The sequence below is a fragment of the Schistocerca gregaria genome, chromosome 3, assembly GCF_023897955.1.
Source record: "Schistocerca gregaria isolate iqSchGreg1 chromosome 3, iqSchGreg1.2, whole genome shotgun sequence".
Taxonomy (NCBI): Eukaryota; Metazoa; Arthropoda; class Insecta; order Orthoptera; family Acrididae; genus Schistocerca; species Schistocerca gregaria.
The window spans coordinates 366,261,317-366,289,017 of NC_064922.1; the positions used below are offsets into that span (position 1 = coordinate 366,261,317).

Consider the following 27,701-nt stretch of genomic DNA (forward strand, 5'->3'; position numbering starts at 1 on the left):
CTGTTATGCCCCCCCTCCATCTCTACACCATCTCCTTTCCTAAGGTGGCTTCCATCAACTCCCCCTCCTGGATGATGCCCTCTCTCCCTCCATTTATCCCTCCTATCAGCTCTGATTTTCACCTCCCCCTCCCTACCTCTGTCCTTTTCCTGGGCTCCCTCTCCCCCCCCCTTCCGGTCTGTTTTCTCTGTGCCTACCCTCTCTCTGCCTCCCTTCTCTCCCCTGAGTCCTCTTGCATGTACCTTTTCTGCCCTTCCCCATTCCCTCTCGCGTCTTCCCTGCCCCCCCCCCCCTTATGAGTTCTCTCCCTCCGCCAGTCCCCCCCCACCTTTCGTTTTTCCTCACCTCCCCCCTTCATCTCCTCATCTGTCCAGGTCCCCCCCCCCCGCCCCCCATCTGCTTTTGGCTGTGGTGTGTCATTTTCGTGCCGACTCTTCAGTGCAGTGTTTCCAGTAATTGTTAAGTGTTGAGCGTCTTTTCCGAAGTGTTGAGAACGCACATCATACTGTCGCTAGGTGTGATTTTTATATCACTTGCAATTAGCAACCAGACTGTCGAAGGGTTTTTTAATCGTCTGCCTACTATTTTAACTGTCTGCTTCCTGTGTACTTTATTATTATCGCCCACCCTTTGTTTTATGTTTTAAATTTCCACAATTTTCCGCCGTTTTATAATTTAAGTCACCATTTTATGGCCTGCTTTTATTGTTTCTTATCTTCTTATGTTTTAAAAGTTCTGTAGGCTGAAGAACAGCCTACTAAGTTGCTGCCAGCCTGTCCCCTTTGGGGAGAATGTAAATTCAATAAAGGAAAAAAAAATCTTCGTCAGTCCTCATTCAGCTCACCTGAAGATGGCGATAGTTCTGTGTGATCTCGAATCTCAATAATGGACATGTCTGGCGAGTTTGGTGGCATGCTGCTTAAGCGATTTCGCGAAAATGCAAGAGAAGTTTTACGCGTCTGTGAACTACCACTACGTTGCGACCCTGAGCACGAGACGGCGACGGTCATGTGGTTAGCCATAAGCTCCGTAATAGGTGATAAAGTCTTGCTCAAGGGTTTTTCTTTAATCTATATTTTTCTGGACACTTGTCATATTACGTCAACGCACCGATACATCAATGAAACCTCTCTTGAGATCTTCTCGAAATCACCTAAGTAGTACATCTTAATTTTTACACATTGTGCTGTCCTGATGAACTACTACAAGGGTACAAAGTCTAAAATAAATCCGTGATCCGAACGTCTTGGCCTCCGCTTTTCAGCGTATGACGCTTTCGCACTTACTAAATGAACCTCTGACGAAACGCGATGCTCGTCCTCAGACTATTCTATTTCCTCTATCGGTGCAATCGGATCTCAGGTTGACGAGGGTTTTATATGCGACCTCTTTTGTGGATGAACTACACATCCTTAGGATTCTCATGAACAATCGCGGTCTGGGATTCGCCTTGACTACAATTTGTTTTATGTGGTCGTTCCGCTTTAACTCACTGTGTAGGCATACTCAAAGACATTGATATGAGTGTGACTTCTTCTAGTATTTGCTATGCAATCGTGTAATCATATAATAAGCGATCTCTCTACCTATTTATGCGCATTAAGCACTCCGTCTTCAGGCCAAAAGTGGCCCGTCGGGATCATCCGACCGCCGTGTCATCCCCAATGAGGCTGCCGAGAGGAGGGCCGTGTTGTCAGCACGCCGGTGTCCCAGTCGTTATGATGCTTTTCTGTGACCGGAGCCTCTACTATCCGGTCGAGTAGCTCCTCAATTGGCGTCACGAGGCTGAGTGCACCCCGAAAAATGGCAACAGCGCATGACGACCCGGATGGTCACCCATCCGAGTGCCAGCCACGCCCGACAGCGCTTAACTACAGTGATCTGACGGGAACCGGTGTATCCACTGCGGCAAAACTGTTGCTATTTATGCGCATTACCTTACATTTATTTATGCTGTGATAAACTGCCAACTTCTGTACCAAGCGAGGATCCTCTGCAGATCTTCCTGCACTTCCTTACAATTTTCTAACGTTGAGATTTCTCTGTATACATTGGTGTCATCAGCGAAAAGCTGTTTGGAACATCCACTATGTCATTTATGCATATTCTGAAAATTAACGGCCCTATAGATCTCCCATCTGGAGTCCGCCAGAGTTACTTTTACGTCTTAAGATTTCTCTCCGTTAAGAATGATACGCTGTAATTTATCTCGCATAAACTATTCATTCACGCAGCTAGTCTGGTATTTCCTGAGGAGTGTGGAAAGAAATATTTTCTAAGTAAGAGGTGCTATCGCTGTCGTTTCCTTCGTAGCCTTTCGTCAAATCTAGTTGTTGGTTCCGCATTTCATAAAGGTATACGGATGCTTTTGATCAGTGTGTGGTTTGAAGCAATGTTAGTTACAGTAGGTGGCCGCATGCTCTTCCTGATGTCACCCCCTCCCGACGGAACGGAATCTGTGTGCCTGGAGTAAAGCAGGTGTTCATGTGTGAGATCGTTTTCTAAATGGAGTTTCGCGTGTCTGAGGCGGAACGTGGGAACCAGAACAGGATTTACCAGTTGGATGTTACGAGCCGAAATGAAAGTGAGGAAATGAAAATCTGTCGAAATAGCGGTTTTTTACTGTTTTAAGTTACAAGCCAGTCCTTCCTGAAAGAGGATACGTATGGGTTTTCCACTTTCGGTGAATACTAGTACACTGAAGAGCTAAAGAAACTGGTACACCCACTTAATATCGTGTAAGGCCGCCGCGAGCACGCGGAAGTGCCGCAACACGACTTGGAATGGACTTGACTATCGTCTGAAGTACTGCTGGTGGGAACTGACACCATGAATCCTGCAGGACTGTCCATAAATACAAAAGAGTACGTGGGGTTGGAGATCCCTTCTGAACAGCAAGTTGCAAGGCGTCCCCAGATATGCTCAATCATGGACATATCTGGCGAGTTTGGTGGCCAGCGGAAGCGTTTAAACTCAGAAGAGTGTTCCTGGAGCCACTTTATAGCAGTTCAGGACGTTTGGGGTGTCACATTGTCCTGCTGGAATTGCCCACGCCCGTCGGAATGCACAATCGACATGCATAGATGCAAGTCATCAGACAGGATGCTTACGTACGTGTCACCAGTCAGAGTTGCATCTAGACGTATCAGCGGTCCCATAAAACACTAACTGCACACGCCCCACACCATTACAGAGCCTCCACCAGCTTCAACAGTGCCCTGCTGACATGCAGGGCGAACGGATTCATGAGGTTTTCTCCGTACCCATATATTTCCATACGCTCAGTAGAATTTGAAACGAGACTCATCCGACCAGTCAACATGTTTCCAGTCATCAACAGTCGAGTGTCGTCGTTCACTGTCCCAGGTGCGGCGTAAAGCATTGTGTCGTGGAGTCATCAAGGCTACAAAAGTGCGCCCTCGGCTCCAAAAGCTTATATCGATGATGTCTCATTGAATAGTAGCACACTGTCATGAATTCTACAGCAATTTAAGGGAGGGTTGCACTTTTGTCACTTTAAACGAGTCTCTTCAGTCGTCGTTGGTCCTGTTGTAGCAGGAGCTTTTTTCTGCCGCTGCGATGTCGGAGATTTGATGTTTCACCGGATTCCTGATATTCACGGTACGCTCCTGAAATGGTCGTACAGGAAAATCGCCGCTTCATCGGTACCTCGGAGATGCTGTGCTCCATCGCTCGTTCGCCGACTATACACCACCTTCAAACTCACTTAAGTGTTGGCGACCTGCCATTATAGCAGCAGTAACCGATCAACATCTGCGCCAGACACTTGCTGTCTTATATAGCAGTTTCCGACCGTAGCGCCGTATTATGTCTGTTTACATGTCACTGTATTTGAATACAAATGCCTATACCAGTTTCTTTGGCGCTTCAGTGTAGGACAGAAAGGATATTTTCTAAACAACAAAATGGTCTTTTCTGTCTGCTTGCAACTGAGCTGTGTTCCTCTCGCCTGTAGCCGACTTCCTTTGCTTTTACTCTACGTGTTCTTTGACCACAACGTTGCAAGTTGGTCAGGCTGGTGGTAAGCTAGTGTGGGTAACATAATATAAGTTCAGCGCTCTGTCTTCGTTTTGTTTGTCGTAGTGATTTGGAACAGTACTTCATTTTAGGAAGTAATCTTATTGAGTTTGTAGCTATATTATATCCATTCAGGTCATAAATACGACGAGAATAAGGAAGTGTGGAATCAGTTTAGAGATAACAGGAGACCCCCGTCATTCTCTGTGCCCAAATGGCCCCAAGTCATGGTGTACCAGAGAACTAATGTAACTGGTGATGAATATATACATGATCATACCTTATTAATGGCAATAACAGATGTTATAAAGCCAGAGACTTAGCTAATAAATGGTTGCTTGCTAAATGCATGCGCCGGCCAGGTTGGCCGAGCGGTACACTTGCAAGACAAACATAGTACGACCCATTATGAGCCTGCAGCTGTGCCACTGAGCCGTGTCTCTACGCTATTAGCAGAAAAACTATAGCAAACAGAAAGACGACTGGTAAACAGCATAGCAAAACTACCACCACTCTCCCCTAGTGAAGAACCGTGGGAAATCAGGAATGACGCCACTGCAGACAAGACTCGTCACACTTATAGCGAGGTATTGATCTCATATCCCCCACAAAATACGAGATACTGAATCTTTAGTAACGACCAAACCACCCATAACGAGACGACCAAAATTCAGATCTACCTGCCGGCCAGGGTGGCCAAGCGGTTCTAGGCGCTTCAGTCTGGAACCGCGCGACTGCTACGGTCGCAGGTTCGAATCCTGCCTAGGGCATGGATGTGTGTAATGTCCTTAGGTTAGTTAGTTTTAAGTAGTTCTAAGTTCTAGGGGACTGATGACCTCAGAAGTTAAGTCCCATAGTGCGCAGAGCCATTTGCACAATTTTTTTTTTGCTAAATTCATGCATGGGAGAACTCAAAATCTCATTTCCATAACTGTGAGTGGGAACACTGCCTGAAGCAGTATTTGTGGGCCTCAGAGCCTAGAAGAGTGGGATTACAGACGCTGCGTTGCGTTTCAATAGTGAGTCAGCCAGCAGCCTGAAAGTCTTCAGTGATTTGGGCATGGAACTTGGGGTGACCATTAAGTCCACGCTTTTGTCAGCTGACTATCTGCAGGTACGGAAGGTTGAGAAAAGTGCTCTACAAATGACAAAAGGGCCTCCGAACTTAAACTGGAGGATACATAAACTGGCAACGATGCTAGGTATGGATTTGGCGAGTTTTAACTTTGAATGCCAGTTGAACAGATTACGTAAAATACTTTCAACGGATTTTCACGGAAGTATGAAATTTCTAGCTTTAAGTGCAATTTTCTCTCAATCTGATACGCCTATTTCACTGAAACTTGGTACAGAGATTACCTAAATCACTTAAATTAAAATGTAATAGAATTATGGCTAGCAAATAGTCGGTTCAACCATCATTTAGATATAATATTGTAATTGCCAATGTTTTGGGTCACGTGTGTTTTTTGGAATTTCTACTGTGGTAACAATTCTGCTGTCACATGGATAATACATTTTGAAGAAAAATGGCAAGTTATGCATGCTTCATATTTGACCTGATTCGAAGAAATAGTTTTTGAGAGAAAAGAGTACCGAAGCTAGTATGGTCAAGCACAGGAAACTTTCTCATGACAGATTCCCCTCGAAACCCGTATCCAGGCTGGCAGGCACACGAACGATGCTCGTCGTTAATCCGCCGAACGGATACATTCGGGGACTCCCCGAAACCTGGAAGCTGCCCGTTTACGCACTCGACTCTTCTCGCGTCGGACAAAGACGTCAAAGCCGGCTTACCTAGGGTAGCCAACAACGACAGAAGAGAGATCAAAAGGAGTGGCAGAACTCGTAAGTCCCGGTCGGCAACCTTCCTAGAAGAAGGCACTCGATTTAAAACCCGGTCCCCCAGGATGGGACTTGTGTGATGGCAGGTTACCCAAACGTACAAGAAAACTGCACTTCTTAAGTCTGTAAGATAAGCCGGACACGATTTGAGCGGTTCTTGCAGCGGCTCGGATTTGCAATTCAAAAGAAGTCTTTCCGCAAGAACTGTATCGCTTAGAAAGCTCTTTGATCGAACGTAGATTGCTGTGGAGTGGTGCACTCAGGCATCCTGTGGACTCTGTGGAAGGTACTATAACTTGGGACCGCCGCGAATAAACAGCAGTAAACAGTGACAAATTTCCTGTTACAGCGCGGTCTCTCTCTTCTCTCTCTCTCTCTCTCTCTCTCTCTCTCTCTCTCTCTCTCTCTTTCTTTCTACCTCTCTCTTCTTTATCGTGGTACACTATAATACATAAAACAAAACCGACACACACAACGAAGAATTATCCGAAAGATTTTAAAACATTCCTTTGAAAACTGTACATGACCTGTATTTATAAAGTTCGAAATGACTGAATGCTGTTTTTAATGTCAACGGTTTTCCTACAAGGTAATAGTTATGATAAAGTTCTGTGATTTTGGCGCTTCTGTAGTTTTCTGCACCCCCTGCAGGTATGAATTCTGAGATATTTTGGGTGAATTAAATTCCCTGTAGTCAGTTATCGTATTGACGTAAATCATTCCCGAAAATATAATATTTTATAACCCTCATGATTACCTTTTCCAACTTGTTATGGAAGTTCATAATCTTTTATAGGTCTCTGAACAGATGCATCTTATAAATTGGCTCTACCACTTGAAGGGCTTCTAAAAGAGTCTCCCTTTCGTGTAAGGGAAGTGTCTCCTAACAGAGTCGAACTGTAAAAGCAATAAATTTCTTAAAACCTTATAATTCCTGTGAAGTTACTAAATTATATATATACCCAGCAGTGAATAAACTACTCGTTCCTTTGCAATGAGCTTTGAATATTCTGTAGGTCAGTGGTTAATTCAGGTTGTAGGGAAGAGGCGGCGACTTTTGCAGCGTGTTCCATGTCCAGAATTCAAAAACATAAAAAACGAACTTCTGGTAAAACAGCAATTAAGTAAAATTTTGAAAACCAACAATTAATTCACCTGTTTCGATAAGGTGACACAATTTCGAATTACCTTCAATATAGCTGATTAACACACAGATTTACTACCCTACAACTAAACGTTTGATTATCAGTCTAATTCCGTTACTCCTATTTTTCTGCGTATCTGGGAACGGCAGGCGTACAGGTATCAGGTTACAGATACAGTAACAATGGCGAGGAACAGATGTCCTACAGAAAGAAGCCGCAGCTTTTACTAATGAGGAGAACAGCATCTGTAGTATGTTTGTCGTCTGTAATTCTCTAGAACATTCGAAACAACAGGTCCTTTAAGATATTGCTTAAAAATTAATTCAAATGGCAATTCACTCGCTTTAATACATATGATTAACTTCTTACAAAAAAGTAATAACATTATTGTGACCATAACATTTGACTGTAATTCGAAAGACAGACAATACCGAGTCAGAACAATATTTGTGATTGAAGTCATTATGATGTGCAACGGCTGTGTTAGAAAAATATGTTATCACAACAGGCCGACTTGTAGTGAACTTGTAAGTGCCTGCCACAAGGAGGCAATTCGGAAGACTTCTTGCGTGGGGTGAGACCTGCAGCCTACCCTCATATTCCCACCCGAGGCTTAACCACATGGTCCGTGTCATCAGCCGTCCGAAAAAATATTGCCTCACTAATTTCATAGTTAGCTTTATAGTGTTTCATTTTTCTCCGTGTGTGGTCTTAATTTTCCTTTTCTTTTTTACTTTTTGTGTTCACTTTCAGAAGTGTATAATTTCCTCCCTGTGTGGTCCTAATTTTTCCTTTATTTTTTTAATTTTTTGGTCACCTTCAGACAAAAAAACCTTCAATGAAATATGCATACAGACATAACACGCCTTTTTGTAAAGAAGAAATGGACGACGAGTTGGGGTAGTTTGGGGGAGGAGACCAAACAGCGAAGTCATCGACCTCGTCGGATTAGGGAAGGATGGGAAAGGAAGTCGGGAGTGCCTTTTCAACGCAACCATCCCGGCATTTGCCTGGAGCGATTTAGGGAAATCACGGAAAACGTAAATCAGGATGGCCGGACGCGGGACTGAACAGTCGTCCTCCCGAATGCGCGCGCTAATAGACGAGGAAACACTACAATTAGCCACGTTTTGGACATATATCGTCACAATAAAACTTTTTCAGTAGTTGAATGAATGATACCAATATTAATAAACTATTTATCCAGTGGCTTAGCAGTACAAATGAAAAATCAGACCAATAACAAACCGGAAGTATCAGTCACATTTAGGAGATAATTTGAGCAACTATCTTAGGATTTTTGCAGATGGTGCTGTCGTTTATCGACTAGTAAAGTTAGCAGAAGATCAAAACAAATTTCAAAACTATTTATAAAATATATCTGTATGGTGCAAAAATTGGCAATTGAACCTAAATAACGAAAAGTGTGAGGTCTTCCACATGAGTACTAAGAGGAATCAGTTAAACTTCGGTTACACGATATAGCAGTCAAATCTAAAACCGTTAATTCAACTAAATACATAGCAATTACAATTACGAACAACTTAAATTTGGAAGGAACACACAGAAAATGTTATGAGGACGTTTAACCAAAGACTGCGTTTTATTGGCAGTATGATCGTAAAACGTAGCATGTCTACTAATGAGACTGCGTACACTACACTCGTCCGTCCTTTTTTTAGAAAACTGCTGCGCAATGTGAGGTCCTTACCAGATAGGATTGACGGAGTACACCGTGGAAGTTCAAAGAAAGCCAGCACAGTTTGTACTGTCGCGAAACAGGAGAGCGTGTCTCTGAAATGATACAGGATTCGGGGTGGACATAATTAAAACAAAGGCGGTTTTCGCTGCGCCAGAATTTTCTCCCGAAATTTCAAATCACAAATTTTCTCCTCCGAATGCGAAATTTTTTTGTTGAAACCTACCCAAATGGGTAGGAACGACCACCATAATAAAATAAGGGAAATCAGGGATCGAACGGAAAGATTTAGATGTTCGTTTTTTCCGCGCGCTGTACAAGATTGGAATAATAGAGAATTATTGTGAAGGTAGTTCGACGAACCCTCTGCCAGGCAACATGATTTGCAGACTATCCATGTAGCTGTAGATATGAAGAAGACGATTCAATATATTTCCCTCTCTTAGACCTCATCAAAGAAATCATCAAATCAGTGAACAATAGCGACGGAACCGCATTCATGAAAATGTAGGACCACACGTACGTAAGAATTATTTTTCGGCTCTAGACTACGTCACAATTGCACTCGGGAACACTGCCGCATTCATATCGTTCGCTTTCTTCTCGGAAGCGGACAGTACGTGAGTCAACAGTGATTTAGACAAGAAATAGTTCAGTCGCATGTACACAGAAGCTCCCAAATTAACGGCCAACATGTCACACGACACGGGAGTATTGCACATCATCACTGTGTCCATGGTACGTCTCTCCTCTCTCTAATACTTACCAAGGCAAGCCTTGTGAGACCTGCGCTACTCCCGCATCAGATAACTGACGAAAATGCAGCCGCCTAACGTCGTCAACAACCGCTGATATTTCGACAGGTGATCACCCCGCTATTTTCAAAGCTAAACTGCAGTAATAAGCGCTGTGCGAAGGAAATTTAAAAACTACGCTTTGTGTGGTATGTATCAGGTGCATTAATTTAATACTGGGGACACGTGAAAGACGCATTGCAAACTTTTTCAGGCAGTAACGATCTTTTGGTATTATTACTTAGTTTAAGAGAAAGCCAACAAAAGTTGTGAGAGAAAGTTGCATCGACATTAGTGACTGATTTTGATCCGAATGTTATGGGGAAAACAATTAATTTTGGGATTCATATTACGGGTCACTGCAATGATCTTTTCTATACAGGAAGGATAGAAGATTAGTGTTTCACGCACCATGGACAATGAAGTCAATAGCGAGGGAGGACAAGCTCGAATTAGGAAAGGATAGGGAAGGAAATCTGCCATGCCTCTTTGAAAGGAACCATCCCGGCATTTGCCTTAAGCGATTTAGAGAAATCACGGAATGTATAAATCTTGACTGTCGGACGGGCATATGTGCCATCGTCTTCCCAAATGTGAGCTTAATGCACTAACTACTGCGCCAGCTCGCTCGATCTTTTTAAAGGAATGAGTTGGGGATATAAGGATGACCGGCGTGACCGAGTGGTTCTAGGTGCTACAGTCTGGAACCGCGCGACCGCTGCGGTCCAGGTACGCATCCTGCCTCGGGCATGGATGCGTGTCATGTCCTTAGGTTATTTAGGTTTTTGGTGTTCCAAGTTCTAGGGGACTGATGACCTCAGCAGTGCTCAGAGCCATTTGAACCATTTGGGTGATATGAAGCACAGTCCAGCATGGTTCGACAACAAAGAAGTTCAATATCTTATACAAATACTAATCTGAAATGAAGAACACATTTGTTAATAATCAACAGCAAGTGCACTTAGCGAAAGAACAATTCAAGAACAGGACCCAACGCAGTGGTGAAACTAAAGTCATATATAAAGAATGTTTTGGTTCTTGGCAACATTGTGAACCCGAACGTCATAAGCCTGAAAGATGTCACATCTGATGAAAGAAGTCGCAAAAGACATGTTCTTCTCGTAAAAGATATCAAACGACGGTAGAATTCACTAAGTGGTGCCAGGGCTTCGAGAAAGTACAAAATAAAACAGTCGGACGAAATACGTATGATTGTCTCGCATATGTCGTCCCTACGACAATTGTGGAAGATCGTCGAGACATTGATTCTCTCACACGACAGATGGAGAGAGAAGAGATATATAGCACATTATTGCAGCCACAACTGTCGGACCTAGTACGCAACCATTTGCAGTAATATGAAACGTTGAAGAACAGGTGTATCAATCTTTGGTACCAGACTCCATAACAAATCAATCGCACCAGGAAGAGTGGACTCTGCTAACTCAGACTTCCGTCGCTGCCGTCAAACGACAACCCAGTATCTGATCAACGCAGGTATAGCCAATTCATCCACCAAGTACAATGCCGCGCAAAAGAATAGGCATTTGGGGGACGAGGGAAACCACGCCGATCTGTTTGCACTGTGGACGCCGAGAACACGCTTCGAGCTACTGCACAGGAAGAAGACAGGATGTCCACCACTATTACGCAGGAACTGCATATGATAGTTGATTTGCAGGCAGAAGTTTAGCGTGATATTCTGGACGAAGTCGCACTTCCGCACGCGGTTGTCGCTCCCCGTCGACGCATAGACGTACCAGCCGCTGGCCTATTCAGCGAATTCAGGAAAACGAAGTCAGGCAACCATCAGCGGAGGTGAGGATACCGCAATTGAAAGTCCTCCATGGAAGACAGTCACGAAGATGACAGAAAACATCATCGGCACAACCAATCCGAGTACCAGTAGACTCAGGAGCTTCTTTTCCTGCAATGCTCATCGTCACAAGCTAAAGACGACTATCTCTCGTGAAATTAAAGCGATTGTACCGAAGGTCAGAAATGAGGAATACGTCCAGCCGACAGAAACACATATTGCTACAATAACTATCAATGACAAACCACAGCCTTCGTATTTATCGTGACTGACAGGTTTCAGGTAGATTATCTTACGGTAAGACAGAGATTTAGGAACCAGGTTTTAAATTGTAAGACATTTCCAGGGGCAGATGTGGACTCTGACCACAATCTATTGGTTATGACCTGTAGATTAAAACTGAAGAAGCTGCAAAAAGGTGGGAATTTAAGGAGATGGGACCTGGATAAACTGAAAGAACCAGAGGTTGTACAGAGTTTCAGGGAGGGCATAAGCGAACAATTGACTGGAATGGGTGAAAGAAATATAGTAGAAGAAGAATGGGTAGCTTTGAGGGATGAAGTAGTGAAGGCAGCAGAGGATCAAGTAGGTAAAAAGACGAGGGCTAGTAAAAATCCTTGGGTAACAGAAGATATTTTGAATTTAATTGATGAAAGGAGAAAATATAAAAATGCACTAAATGAAGCAGGCAAAACGGAATACAAATGTCTCAAAAACGAGATCGACAGGAAGTGCAAAATGGCTAAGCAGGGATGGCTAGAGGACAAATGTAAGGATGTAGAGGCTTATCTCACTAGGGGTAAGATAGACACTGCCTACAGGAAAATTAAAGAGACCTTTGGAGATAAGAGAACCACTTGTATGAACATCAAGAGCTCAGATGGAAACCCAGTTCTAAGCAAGGAAGTGAAAGCAGAAAGGTGAAAGGAGTATACAGAAGGTCTATACAAGGGCAGTGTACTTGAGGACAATATTATGGAAATGGAAAAGTATGTAGATGAAGATGAAGTGGGAGATACGATACTGTGTGAAGAGTTTGACAGAGCACTGAAAGACCTGAGTCGAAACAAGGCCCCTGGAGTAGACAACATTCCATTGGAACTACTGACGGCCTTGGGAGAGCCAGTACTGACAAATCTCAACCATCTGGTGAGCAAGATGTATGAAACAGGCGAAATACCCTCAGACTTCAAGAAGAATATAATAATTCCAATCCGAAATAAAGCAGGTGTTGACAAATGTGAAAATTACCGAACTATCAGTTTAATAAGTCACAGCTGCAAAATACTAACGCAAATTCTTTACAGAAGAATGGAAAACTGGTAGAAGCCGACCTCGGGGAAGATCAGTTTGGATTCCATAGAAATACTGGAACACGTGAGGCAATACTGACCTTACGACTTATCTTAAAAGAAAGATTAAGGAAAGGCAAACCTACATTTCTAGCATTTGTAGACTTAGAGAAAGCTTTTGACAATGTTGACTGGAATACTCTCTTTCAAATTCTAAAGCTGGCAGGGGTAAAATACAGGGAGCAAAAGGATATTTACAATTTAACCAGATGGCAGTTATAAGAGTCGAGGGGCATGAAAGGGAAGCAGTGGTTGGGAAGGGAGTGAGACAGGGCTGTAGTCTATCCCCGATGTTATTCAATCTGTATATTGAGCAAGCAGTAAAGGAAACAAAAGAAAAATCCGGAGTAGGTATTAAAATCCATGGAGAAGAAATAAAAACTTTGAGGTTCGCCGATGACATTGTTATTGTATCAGAGACAGCAAAGGACTTGGAAGAGCAGTTGAACGGAATGGATAGTGTTTTGAAAGGAGGATACAATATGAAAATCAACAAAAGCAGAACGTGGATAATGGAATGTAGTCGAATTAAGTCGGGTGATGCTGAGGAATTAGATTAGGAAATGAGACACTTAAAGCAGTAAAGGAGTTTTGCTATTTGGGGAGCAAAATAACTGATGATGGTAGAAGTAGAGAGGATATAAAATGTAGACTTGCAATGGCAAGGAAAGCGTTTCTGAAGAAGAGAAATTTGTTAACATCGAGTATAGATTTAAGTGTCAGGAAGTCGTTTCTGAAATTATATGCATGGAGTGCAGCTATGGACGATAAATGGTTTGGACAAGAAGAGAATAGAAGCTTTTCAAATGTGGTGCTACAGAAGAATGCTGAAGATTAGATGGGTAGATCACATAACTAATAAGGAGGTATTGAACTGGATTGAGAAGAAGAGAAGATTGTAGCACAACTTGACTAAAAGAAGGGATCGGTTGGTAGGACATGTTCTGAGGCATCAAGGGATCACCAATTTAGTATTGGAGGGCAGCGTGGAGGGTAAAAATCGTAGAGGGAGACCAAGAGATGAATACACTAAGCAGATTCAGAAGGATGTAGGTTGCGGTAGGTACTGGGAGATGAAGAGGCTTGTACAGGATAGAGCAACATGAAGAGCTGCATCAAACCAATCTCAGGATTGAAGACCACAACAACATCAACAACAGAATGTAGTCATTATCTCTTTCTCGAGTGAGATAACTTGCATGCCTTACAAAGTAGCCATAGACTGTGGAAGATCAGAGCTCCAGAGTGACGAATATATTCCAACAAGCACACCTAATAAAGACTGCTCTGTGTGGTTGTTTACCGATGATGAATTGATTATACACCAGTTATTAACTAGACGACCAGTTGACAATCTAGATGTTCAGTTGGAATATGAAGCTTTTCTCTACGGCAAAAAACAATTCACGTCACAAAAAAGAAATCTACTTGCCAACGACAATCATAAGCATTGATTACTTTGGATCAGTTATTGTCACGGCCAGCCACAACTCGTCCCTAACGGGATGTGTTTAGGTATATCCGTAACACTCCAGGAAGGGCATGTTAGTGTCATCGATGAAGAATTGCGATCGGCTATGTTACAGAAAATGCAGGGGAGGGAGCGACTATCGAAATGTCAATGGAATCTGGCCAGACAGAGGTACATCCTTGGCGGATGTTGGCCATTCTGTGTCAGTTCTGTGTTTTCATATTCGGAGAGGAGAAAATACAGCTCAAGAGGACTCGGCTACACCAGTTAGCCATCGTTCATATACAGTGTCGCCAGCTGAGCGATGAATAATACGAAAGGAAATTAAAAAGATGCTCCGAGGTGATTTCATTGAAAGTTCTACGTTCTGAGAGTCCTTGGTTCTCCCCCGTGTTCCTTGTGAAGAAGATCGGCCCATAGCTTTTCTGCTTCGAGTACCGAAGACCAGACTGAAGACGAAAGATGTCTATGCATTTCCGTCCACTGATGACGTAGTAGACTGCAAGAAAGTAGCAAAGTATTTCCCACTCTGGACACGCAGAAGGGCTACTGGTGCATCGGGGATGATGCCTTCATAACTCCTGACGACCTCTTACGAGTTCGAAGCTACGCGTTTTAAATTATATAACACTCCAGCCTCCTTCGAAAGTATGACGCATAACCTGCCTAACACATAACTGGAAGACGTATCTTTGCTCTCTGTATGCTGCAATCATTTCTTCGAAGAGGTATGAAGAAAATATAAGCAACCTGACAGCCATCTTGAAGTGCGTTCAGACTGCAGGCCTCCACCTGAATCCGAAATATGCCTCTTCGTCGTCCAAGAAATTGAAAAATTGTTATAAGGTCTTATGGGACCAAACTGCTGAGGTCATCCATCCCTAGGCTTACCAGTTACTTAATCTAACTTAAACTATGTTAAGGACGACACACACAAACCCATGCCCAAGGGAGGGCACGAACCTCAGACGGGGGAAGGCGTACGGACCGTGACAAGACGCCCCAGACCTCGCGGCTAGCTCGCGTGGCACCGTCCAAGAAATAAAAATCGAGGAGCACCTAGTGAACGGTGAAGGAGATGAAAGAAGAGTAGTCACAGATTTACCCACTCCTCGGCGTATTTGTGATGTGAGTTTTCTCGGAAATTATAAATAACTTCAGTACTCAGGCACGTTCCTTGTAAGAACTTCTGGAGAAGGAATCCTTTGACGGGACTAAGAAGTAAACCTATCCAAGGGATACATTTTGATTTTGATAGGCTTTAATTATCTTGTAGAGCAGAACAAAATAAGAAACACAAATTTCTTATATGTGCCCATACGACCGTTATGGGAGTGAAACACTACCTTGAAAAAAACTCAGTTTAATATTTCTGTACAGACACCGTTGAAACAGTGACACATATGAAGAAAACAGTTTTAAATGAAAGTACTTATAGTTTTTAACGTATGTTATAATGCTGCATCAATAGTTTTTATGTATGTCAGAACGCTGCATCAAGATTTGTCGAAAATCCCCTCTACAACATTATTTTGTTTTCATTTCGACATTTGACTAATAGCAAAACGTATAGCATCAACAATATTAAATTTCATCACATAAGATGAAATGCTATCCCAAAAACCCATTTGTCAGAAATAAGCTAGAAATACCTCAAAACCAAAGTGCCTTCAGCATTCTTTTGACCCGAACAATTTTCCGCCTTTCCAATTGTTGAACACTTTACAATAATGTTTCAACAATAATGTACCAACAATTTCAAATATAACATAGTTAAATCTGCAAAGGTACCATACTGAAAATTAAAAAAAAGTGTACCAAATGTAAAAAAATTAACAAATGCAATATATTTGAAATTTCATAAAATTAAAAGAAAAATGTATAGAAGGCTAAATGTATAATATACATTTAAATATATTTATCTGGGAAGACTTATTAACAGCTCAACATGACACCTGTCATACAAACGGACACATATCGGACTCACGTACAGCGATATACACATACTTCTAGCTTATTTCTGATCAAATGCGTCTTTGGAATGCCACTTCATCATATGCGATTGAATTTTGAATTAACGATGCTATACGTTTTGCTGTTAGTCAAATGTCAAAATGAAAAACAAAATAGTGGAGGGCATTTCGAACAAAATGGCTTTTTCAACAAATCTGGCTGAACTATTGTAACGTACAGAATGAGATTTTCACTCTGCAGCGGAGTGTGCGCTGATATGAAACTCCCTGGCAGATTAAAATATTCCGGACCGGGACTCGAACTCGGGACCTTTGCCTTTCGGGGGCAAGTGCTCTACGATTTTTTTTTCCGTCACGATGACCACTATTTTTTTTTTAATGTCAGACTTACAACCTTCGCTCACATACATTTTGTTGTACTAGCGCATAAATAGTGGCTACATTGTCCAATGTTGACAAATAGTGGCTAATTAGAAAATTAATTAAGTAAGGAATTGAATAAAACTGAAAATGTCCAAGTGAAAGACATGAAGACATTGCGGATAGTACAAATACAAAAGAAACATTCTCCTGTAGCATCATCATCTTCATCATCATCATCATCATCATCATCATCATTTAAGACTGAATGTGCCTTTCAGCACATAGCCCCTTTATAAAATTCCTCCATGTTCAGTGCTAACATTGGTGCCTCTTCTGATGTTAAACCTATTACTTCAAAATCATTCTTAACCGAATCCAGGTTCATTCTCCTTGGTCTGCCCCGACTCCTCCTACCCTCTACTGCTGAACCCATGAGTCTCTTGGGCAAACTTTCAATCGAATCTGTCATCACAACTAAGTCATCCGCACATGCAAGACTGCTTATTTTGTGTTCACATATCTTAATCTCACCCAGGCAGTCTATTGTTGTCAACATACGATCCATAAATAATATGAACAACAGTGGAGACAGGTTGCAGCCTTGTCTTACCCCTGAAACTACTCTGAACCACGAACTCAATTTACCGTCAACTCTAACTGCTGCCTGACTATCCATGTAAAGACCTTTAATTGCTTGCAAAAGTTTGCCTTCTATTCCATAATCTCGTAGAACAGACAATAACTTCCTCCTAGGAACCCGGTCATATGCCTTTTCTAGATCTATAAAGCATAGATACAATTCCCTGTTCCACTCATAACACTTCTCCATTATTTGCCGTAAGCTAAAGATCTGGTCCTGACAACCACTAAGAGGCCTAAACCCACACTGATTTTCATCCAATTGGTCCTCAACTAATACTCGCACTTTCCTTTCAACAATACCTGAGAAGATTTTACCCACCACGCTGATTAAAGAGATACCTCTGTAGTCGTTACAATCTTTTTTGTTTCCATGTTTAAAGATTGGTGTGATTACTGCTTTTGTCCAGTCTGATGGAACCTGTCCCGACTCCCAGGCCATTTAAATTATCCGTGTAGCCATTTAAGATCTGCCATTCCATTGTATTTGATGAGTTCCGACTTAATTTCATCCACCCCAGCTGCTTTATTGCACTGCAATCTATTGACCATTTTCTCCACTTCCTCAAATGTGATCCTATTTCCATTATCATTCCTATCCCATCCTACCTCGAAATCTGAAACATTACTGATCGTATTTTCACGTACATTGAGCAACTCTTCAAAATATTCCCTCCATCAGCCCAAGGCATCCACAGGATTCACCAGCAGTTTTCCTGACCTGTCCAAAATACTTATCATTTCCTTCTTACCTCCCTTTCGAAGACTACTAATTACACTCCAGAATGGTTTTCCAGCAGCTTGACCCATAGTCTCCAACCTGTTTCCGAAGTCTTCCCAAGATTTCTTCTTGGATGCTGCAATTATCTATTTGGCTTTGTTTCTTTCTTCAACATAACTTTCTCTGTCTACCTGAGCTCTAGTATGTAGCCACTTTTGATACGCCTTCTTTTTCCTTTTACAGGCTTCCTTGACTGTGGCATTCCACCAAGCTGTTTGCTTCATCCTACTTTTACACACTACTGTTCCAAGACATTCTTTAGCCACGTCTAGTACTGTGTCCCTGTACGTTGTCCATTCCTTTTCCAATGACTGTAATTGACTACATTCAACTAACTGGTACCTTTCTGAGATCGCTGTCACGTACTTTTGCCTAATTTCCTTATCCTGAAGTTACTCCACTCTTATCCTCCTACATATGGAACTGACCTCCTGCACTTTAGATCTCACAATCCCAATTTCACTGCAGATTAAATAATGGGTAAAACCCAATGGGAATCGGGGCAAGTAAGGCTAGCAACCTGCTTCCCTGGTACTTTAAATATGATGCTGGCAACAATCAGAGCTCCTGTAGCATTGAAATGAAATTCTTGTCGGGGGCGACACCTGCTCACGACCCGACGTTCGACAGAGCAAGAGAGCCATCTATCGACTCGTTCTTCAGACGTTGGTGTTGGACTGGGTCGTCTTCTCGAAATTAACCAAGGGTCCGTAAGTGTGATCGATGTCTCTCTCGGCTCCTTCGTCTATCTCATCTCTCACCCGTCACACACCATCTGGCCGGCGGGTCGGTAAATGTAAGTCGCAAGTAATTAGCGAAGTCTTGCCTATATTTCATATGCTGTTGCAGCTTCGTGTGTCCATCCAGGAGAAAATGTCAAAAATCCATTTTGTCCTTTTCCGATTCGTAATAGATGTAACCCACAACCATTTCCCGTACCCATGTCACTGCATTGGTTTTTTGGGCAGGAAAATAAGATTGTTGGGGGAAAAAAAGTGTCTGATGAAATTGTGTGAGGGGCGGAGCGTAACAGAAACACCAATATCTGTTGTGCCAATTGTCACACAGGAGCCGTCCGACTACATGCTAAACGATGGTCATTAGTGTCCACTGTTGCGCAGCCTAAACATAGTGGAGTGTCTACCAAATGAATGGCGTGCCGTCACTGATTCGTTGCGAACTTCCTCTTTACCACCAGCAACTGAGCTAACGAAGCACGACTCACGCCCCCTCTTCACAGCTTCACTTCTGCCAGTACCTCGTCTCCTAACATCCAAAGTTTACAGAATCTCTCCTGCGAACCTTACAGGACTAGCACTGAAAATCATGTTACAGTTTGCCTCGATAAAAGATTATTACATGTCTCTTATACCAGCTCTACAACTACTCTTTCTAAAACATTGCCAGGTAGGTATGTGAGGGACGAGGTGAACCGTGCATCGGCACGTCAAGGATAAAAACACAGTACCCTGAAAAATTCGCAAAATGCTCGTGCCCCGTACCACACACTACTGTGTGTCTTCACTGCACTCAGGCCACTGCTACACTGAGAGGTGGTGGTGGTGGCTGGTGCTGGCCGGAGAATTGATAATTGGCAGCAACAGGTATTCATGTACTTCTTAATAAATTCACATTTTTTTGCATCAATTACGGATTTTTAGCATAGATCGATTTATTGTATGTCAATTGTGAAAACTGTACCGAGTTGAAAAAGCAGCTCCTACAGTAGCCCCACTTGCTCACACGAACGTAATAAGAATAATGTTTTGGTCCTGTCTTCATAACTATTTTACCAAAATGAATTTTTTTTACGAACCTTTAACCGACACGTAACAAGAATCGTGCTGTAATTAAAGTACGTAAATAATTTTACGTAGGACATACACGAATACACTAGCGACACCTAGCGCTGCAAGTTGTACATTTTCCAGCCAGTACCGGCCAGCACAGACGAGTGCAGTAGTGCCCTGGTTGTATGAAGTACAAAGTAGGGTATCGTATGGGACACTAGCATGTGCGAATACCTCTCTGTGTATTGTGGTTTATAACTTAGACGTGCCGGGGACACTAGCATTTGCGAATACCTCTCTGTGTATTGTGTTTTATAACTTAGACGTGCCGATGCATTGTTCATCTCGTTCCTGACATACCTGTCTGGTAATGTTTTAGCAAGAATAGTTGTACAGCTGGTACAGGAGACATTTAATAACTTCCTATCGTTGTAATACGATTTTGCTATTGCAATTAACATGCTGTTGTACTTAATTTTACGTCTGTGTAATTTCACATGGTATGTATGCATTCCCGGATCTGAAAATGGTAACCTTGCTTGTCGAAAGTGGTAACTGACACTGAAAGAGCCGCCCGATGTGCCCGAGCGGTTCTAGGCGCTTCAGTCAGGAACCGAGCTGCCGCTACGGTCCCAGGTTCGAATCCTGCCTCGGGCATGGATGTATGCGACGTCCTTAGGTTAGTTAGATTTAAGTACAACGTTCTAGGGGACTGATGACCTCAGATGTTAAGTACCATAGTGCTTAGAGTCATCTGAACCATTTGACATTGATAGGTTGTTTGCATTTACTACTAAAGATGAGTGAACTTGTGGAAGGTTATTGGAAGATCGTATGTATGTAGTGTTTGTCTATTCTGGAATAGTTGATGTTTGTATGAACAGCTGTATTCTCCGTTGAGGAGGCCGGTTCAGTTGGCGCCGGTAATACACGTGCTTCTAGTACTAAATGTTGTATTTGGATTTGATTATAGTTCCGATGTGGCAGTATTTTCCAGGCCAGTTTTATTTTACCCATCCCGGATGTAACGTCAAATCATCATTCCCGTTCATACAGAAAGAGCTTTAAGGGAATTAATAGGAAACTCCGCAAATTCTCATTACCTTGTCTAACAGTTTCTTAGATAATGATAAACAAAACTACTGACTATAGTACATGAAGTGGGGAAACATGTCTTGAAAATTAAAAAAAAAATCTTTATTAAGTGTGATAACCAAAACGCAGATAAATTTACAATTTTTGAACTATGTATGTACCTCATCTCCCAATTCTGAAACTTTGTAAACTATCTTTTTGACGGTGTTCATTAACGTGCGTATATAACTAACGGATATCCTGCCGGAAACATGTGTAGCACAGAAGATACGAGGCAGAAGCGGGAGCGATTACGACACGTCGAGGCGAATGCCCTCAGCGGTGCATCGAAAGTAACCTTAACACGGTTACAGAAGCAAGTACGGTGCGTGCAGCGGCCGGTTCGATCGAGCAGGTCGACCTTGAGGCGACATCGATTACTGCCGGGTGTCTCTCGGAAACACGCGCCGCGCAGGGCACGTCGCATGAGGAGCGCCACGTGGGGTCGATCGCTCGCCGGCCGCGGTCGGTGTCCGTCCGGTTGCCTGCCGGGGGCGCGTCGTGGGCGCGAGCGGGAGCAGCTCACTTCCGGACAGTGCGGGACACGTTCAAGCGACGCGTTGGCAATTAATGAAACTTCCAGATCACCTTTATTTTCTTAGTTACTGTTTCGGTGGTGAACAAAAACAAACACCAGAAGAGTTCGTGGAAAAAAACGAAATTCCGTTTGAAGATTGTCTTTAATTTTTGACTCAGTCACATTTTTATAACATGACCATAACCGGCATTGGCCTTCAAAGCCCATCTTCACTTGCCATAACAGGGAACAGGAAAACTTAAATTCAGCCCTGAAACAAGTTCGATTATTTCCGCTACAGCTGCTTCTGAGCTTAGAGAAATGCTGCTACAATGCATGTGGTTCATACCTAAAGGCGGCAATTGTACAGGTGTTTATACGTTGTCCCCTAAAAACAAAATAAAAAACGAGGGAGCTATACAGGGTGGTCCACTGATCGTGACCGGGCCAAATATCTCCCGGAATAAGCGTCAAACGAAAATACTACAAAGAACGAAACTTGTCTAGCTTGAAGGGGGAAACCAGATGGCGCTAAGGTTGGCCCGCTAGATGGCGCTGCCATCGGTCAAACGGATAGCAACTCCGTTTTTCAAAATAGGTACATATTCGTGTAGTATGTAAAGAAATATGAATGTTTTAGCTGGACCACTTTTTTCGTTTTGTGATAGATGGCGCTGTAATAGTCACAAACATATGGCTCACAATTTTAGACGAATAGTTGGTAACAGGACTGTTTTTTTAAATTAAAATGTAGAGCATAGGTACGTTTGAACATTTTATTTCGGTTGTTCCAATGTGATACATGTACCTTTGTGAACTTACCATTTCTGAGAACGCAAGCTTTTACACCTTGATTACCTGTAAATACCACATTATTGCAATAAATGCTCAAAACGATGTCCGTCAACCTCAATGCATTTGGCAATAAGTGTAACGAAATTCCTATCAACAGCGAGTAGTTCGCCTTCCGTCATGTTTGCACATGAATTGACAATGCGCTGGCGCATGTTGTCATGCGTTGTCGGTGGATCACGATGGCAAATATCCTTCGACTTTCCCCACAGAAAGTAATCCTTGGACGTTAGATCCGGTGAACGTGCGGGCCATGGTATGGTGCTTCGACGACCAATCCACCTGTCATGAAATATGTTATTCAATACCACTTCAACCGCACGCGAGCTATGGTGCCGGACATCCATCATTCTTTTATGCACTGAAACATCTTGTAGTAACATTGGTAGAACATTACGAAGGAAATCAGTACATTGCACCATTTAGACTGCCATCGATAAAATGGAGGCCAATTGTCCTTCCTCCCATAATGCCGCACCATGCATTAACCCGCCGAGGTCGCTGATGTTCCACTTGTAGCAGCCATCGTGGATTTTTCGTTGCCCAATTGTGTATATTATGCCGGTTTACGTTACAGCTCTTGGTGAAAGACGCTTCGTCGCTAAATAGAACGCGTGCATAAAATCTGTCATCGTTTCGCAATTTCTCTTGTGCCCAGTAGCAGACCTGTACATGACGTTCAAAGTCGTCGCCATGCAATTCCTGGTGCAAAGAAATATGGTACGGGTGCAATCGATGTTGATCTAGCATTCTCAACACCGACGTTTTTGAGATTCCCGATTTTCGCGCAGTTTGCCTGCTACTGATGTGCGGATTAGCCGCGACAGCACCTAAAACATCTACTCGAGCATCATCATGTGTTGCAGATCGTGGTTGACTTTTCACATGTGGCTGAGCGCTTCCTGTTTCCTTAAATACCGTAATTATCCGGCGAACGGTTACGACACTTGGATTATGTCGTCCAGGATACCGAGCAGCATACATAGCACACGGCCGTTGGGCATTTTGATCCCAATAGCCATACATAAACACGATATCGACCTTTTCCGCAATTGGTAAGCGGTCCATTTTAACACGGGTACTGTATCACGAAGCAAATATCGTCCGCACTGGCGGAATGTTACGTGATACCACGTACTTATACGTTTGTGACTATTAGAGTGCCATCTATGACAAAGTGAAAAAAGTGGTCCAACTATAACATTCATATTTCTTTACGTACTACACGAGTATATAATAAGAATGGGGGTTCCTATTTTTAAAAAACGCAGTCGATTTCCGTTTGACCTATGGCAGCGCCATCTAGTGGCCCAACCATAGCCCCATGTGGTTTCCCCCTTCAAGCTAGACGAGTTTCGTTCTCTGTAGCTTTTTCATTTGACTCTTATTTCGTGAGATATTTGGCCCGGTCATTATCAATGGACCACCCTGTGTACGTTTCCTTCCGTATCCTTTGCGCCAGATGCGCGAGACCTCTATAACGCAATCTTTAATTTGAAAAACATAAAATACGACAGTTATTACTATAACATTTCATAAAATACGAAAGTAAGTACAGGTCATTACAGTAGTAAAATATATTTAGAACAAAGTAAGGCTTTACCATTAAAACAGACAGAGTAGCAGTCCTTGTGGCGTAATTTTCGGTGCCCGGGGGCGGTGCACTTCGGGGTGGCGGATACATACGACACTGCACGTAGGCTTAAGTCGTCGGCACACGGGACGAGATAGCCAACGCTGACCTGACGCTCTATGAGTTTTGCGACGTCGCTTCCTGCTTCTTCCCGTCAAGGAGCCATTTCGTCACGTCAAACACAAAATAAGTTCTGAGACAATTCGGCGACGTGTCGCGTAGAACAGACTCAGTAGGAAGTATGATCGCTCCCTACATCACAAGCAGGAAGCCTGAGGCCCACAAAAAGCTTGTTCGCTAGAAGCCCATATTCAGTGTGTTTTATGTTATACCTTACACTCCCAGGAAGCACTAGCACATTGAATGTCTCGATAACGAATCGTTCCTGGTACGATCTGTAGCAACAACACTACGGGCAATGTCGCGTCGGTGGTTAAAGGGTTTTCGTACTTAGTTATAGCGCTACAACTCGCTGGTTATCTGAGTAAGCCGTTTTAAGGCAACGGCACATTTAAGTTTTGTGAGAAACCTGTCGTTCCTCTTAGGATTTGTTGTAACTGAATGTATATTAACATATCGGCGATTAAGGCCTCGGCGGAGGTTCGAGTCCTCCCTCTGGCATGGGTGTGTGTGATTTTGTCCTTAGGATAATTTAGGTTAAGTAGTGTGTAAGCTTAGGCACTGATGACCTTAGCAGTTAAGTTCCACAAGATTTCACATACATCTGATACTTTTTTTTTTTAAATTAAGGCCTACTGAAGACTATAAGACTTATCCAAAGTGTGTTACAGCGAAGCTACAGCGTAGCTTAGTGTACAGAGACACCATATTACTGTGCAGAGATTATGTCGGTACACGATTCGAGTCATGTTGTATCTACTTTTTCTTACCCTTCAATTTCGCATTTGCCAAAGGGTTGTGGGACTTTCTTACGAAATCCGTTGCAATTATATCTGTAATACTTAAAGACATGTAAATATATGTGCGTTCTCTGTGAGGAATGAGTTTTTTCGATTTGGTCAACTTTTATAAGCTGATGACCTTACTGACCCAGACATGTATCTTTCTTTTTGTTTTATCAAGTGTTCATGGGTATTTTTTAATTTATGTATACCACAGACAGGACAACACGCTAGCATATGGCCAAGGGGAAAAAAGTGTGTGTTTTAAGAGAGTTAACGTAGAAATTGTATGCGAACCAATTTTCGTGAACAAACTGTATAGTTTTGCGAGCCAGATAAAGACGGCAGCTCCGCTGTTTTAGAGAGCTGAGAGTGCAGAATCATGTTTGCCAGCTCGTCCCGTGTACCGACGGCGCTGCATCTTGTGGCGGTGGACATCCCGTCCGCGTACACGTCAACGTTAGCTGCCTCGTCCCGTGTGCCGACGGCTTCAGGAAAGACGACACCGAGTGGACGACCAGGGCAGTTGCTTGTAGCAGCTCGCTGGCAATCTCCTTCCGGCTGCGAGGTGTTTATGTTAGCTGGGCACATGTTAGTAAGGGTAGGCGCCACCTGGACATCATGGAGCAGCACTAGTTCACAAAGAAGCACCGTCCAAACAGGCCTTAAAGGCCCAACGGTACCGACCGGCCGCCGAGTCATCCTCAGCCCTGGGGTGTCACCAGGTGCGCATACGGGAAAGCATATGGTCAGCACATTTCTCTCTCGACCGTTGTCAATTTTCGTAACCGGTGCCGCCACTTCTCAATCAAGTAGCTCTTCAATTGGCCACACAAGGGCTGACTGCCCCCAACTTGAGAACAGCATTCGGCAGACCGGGACAGTGAGCAATCCAAGTGCTAGTCTGTGTGTGAAATCTTATGGGACTTAACTACTAAGGCCATCAGTCCCTAAGATTACACAGTACTTAACCTAAATTATCCTAAGGACAAACACACTGCCGGTCGGTGTGGCAGAGCGGTTCTAGGCGCTTCAGTCTGGAACCGCGCGACTGCTACGGTTGCAGGTTCGAATACTGCCTCGGGCATGGATGTGTGTGATGTCCTTACGTTAGTTAGGTTTAAGTAGTTCTAAGTTCTGGGCGACTGATGACCCCAGATGTCAAGTCCCATGGTGTTCAGAGTCATTTGAACCACTTGAACAAACACACACACCCATGCCCGAGGGAGGATTCAAACCTCCGCCGGGATCAGCCGCACAGTCCTTGACTGCAGCGCCTCAGGCCGCTCGGCTACAAGTGCTAGTCTAGCCCGACTTCCGTGATCTGCTGCGAACTGGTGTTAGCTCAGCGGCAATGCCGTTGGTACTCGTTCACAAGGCGGTCCATAATCAGCTGGAGCATGTATACATGAAACAAGAAATAACTCATCTAAGAAAATTGGCGTAAATATTAAAATATGCATTAGTTGCAAACTCATTTTGTTCATTGCGGAGTTTATCCGATTCTTTGCGTTTCGTGAGGTAAATCTTTAGTTGTTCTAAAATGTCTAACCGTCTGTGTTTTTCGAGATTATGCAAAATTTTTAGTTGTTGAACAACGCTACTAATACAAAATGTCCTTCCTTTTGCATAAGTAAACATAATTCTATTTTATTGCTGGCGCAGGTGTGTTCTTTATGTGGATTATGCGTGTTGTGATTGTATCATAAAAATTATGCCTTAGAAGAATTTTTATTTAGTCTACATTACAATAAAACCACTCGCAATGAAAGCATCTGTGTTCTGAAAGAGTAACCGAAGATATTTCCAAAAGGTATTTTAAATATCAGGTGCTTCGAAAGTAAGTAATCTTCTTTACAAAGACGAATAAGAGAAGAAGAAGAGGAATAACAACAAGAATTACACATAAAAAGCATAAACATACCGAGGAAATTAACGCAGAGAGTCGCGAAAAAAAAGGAGAACAGTTTCAGTTACCAAACAGCTATCTAAAAGATAAAGATGTCCACAGAATACGTTATCCATATCACGGTCGCCAGCTTGTGCGAACTCGTCGTAGACAACACCTTCTGTTCACTTTTCCACAGTTACCTCCGTTAATGCCAGCTTTCACGTGGCTGCAGACATGAACAAACTTCTTTAATTATTTTTTTCGGAGCTACCAGGCATCACAAACAACGGGATAATACCACCAGGCAAACAGTTTTCCCGTTCTATTACAATCTAACAGTTCCGCTTTCTTTGTAAGGATAACTAACCTGTTTGGTAAGTTACACGAGAGCCACTAAAAAGCACACTCTCAACTTTTCGAAAAACGAATTCAAGAAGAAAGGGTGTCTAGCTCAACTTCAAATAACGCGCGTTCCTCAAGAACGTAGCAGAAGGAAAGTAGAACAGAAAAGAGTATGAATAGTCCTCTTTGGCGTTCAGAAACCTCAAAGAGCAGCTGGCAAATAGGTTTCATTTCGTGCGGCTGAGATAACACAAAAGTGTGGAGCAAAAGTAACGTAGCAACCCAATGTCGTTTTTGCCTCGCCTGACCACCCCGAAGTCACGCGTGCCGTGGATTTTTGTGCGACTGTGAACCGCACGTATGCGGGCGGAATAAATAAGTTCCTTTAGCCACAATCTGAGGCACAGTTACTATCGCAACGATTTGTAACGCTTTCAACTAAAATGTTGCAGCACAGGAAACGCAGATTGTGTTGTTTGTACTAAACTGGGGAAAACAGTTCTTTCAAATTAACCTGCATCTCTTTGTTGTTACATGTCCTTAGTCATAGCATTAGAATAAACTTTTTTCCGCACAGTGCATTTCTGTTCTGTTTAAAGAAATCTGTCTCGTAAGATTTATTACTTTATTTTAAACTGGAAGGCAGGAATTTTCCACTGGGTAAAAGTATATTTCTGTGCATCAGTTTCTCGGTATCAGCCTGAACTGTCAGTAATCACATGCA

At 42.9% G+C, this 27,701-nt stretch overlaps 1 protein-coding gene and 1 pseudogene across 3 annotated transcripts in view; both read right to left on the reverse strand.

The window, feature by feature from the left end:
- The window catches only part of LOC126353821 (potassium voltage-gated channel subfamily KQT member 1-like), a 2,608,463-nt gene that overhangs the window by 1,036,039 nt on the left and 1,544,723 nt on the right, over positions 1-27,701 (reverse strand). The gene's annotated exons all lie outside the window — the stretch shown is intronic.
- Positions 1,805-1,922, reverse strand: LOC126357272 (5S ribosomal RNA; annotated as a pseudogene).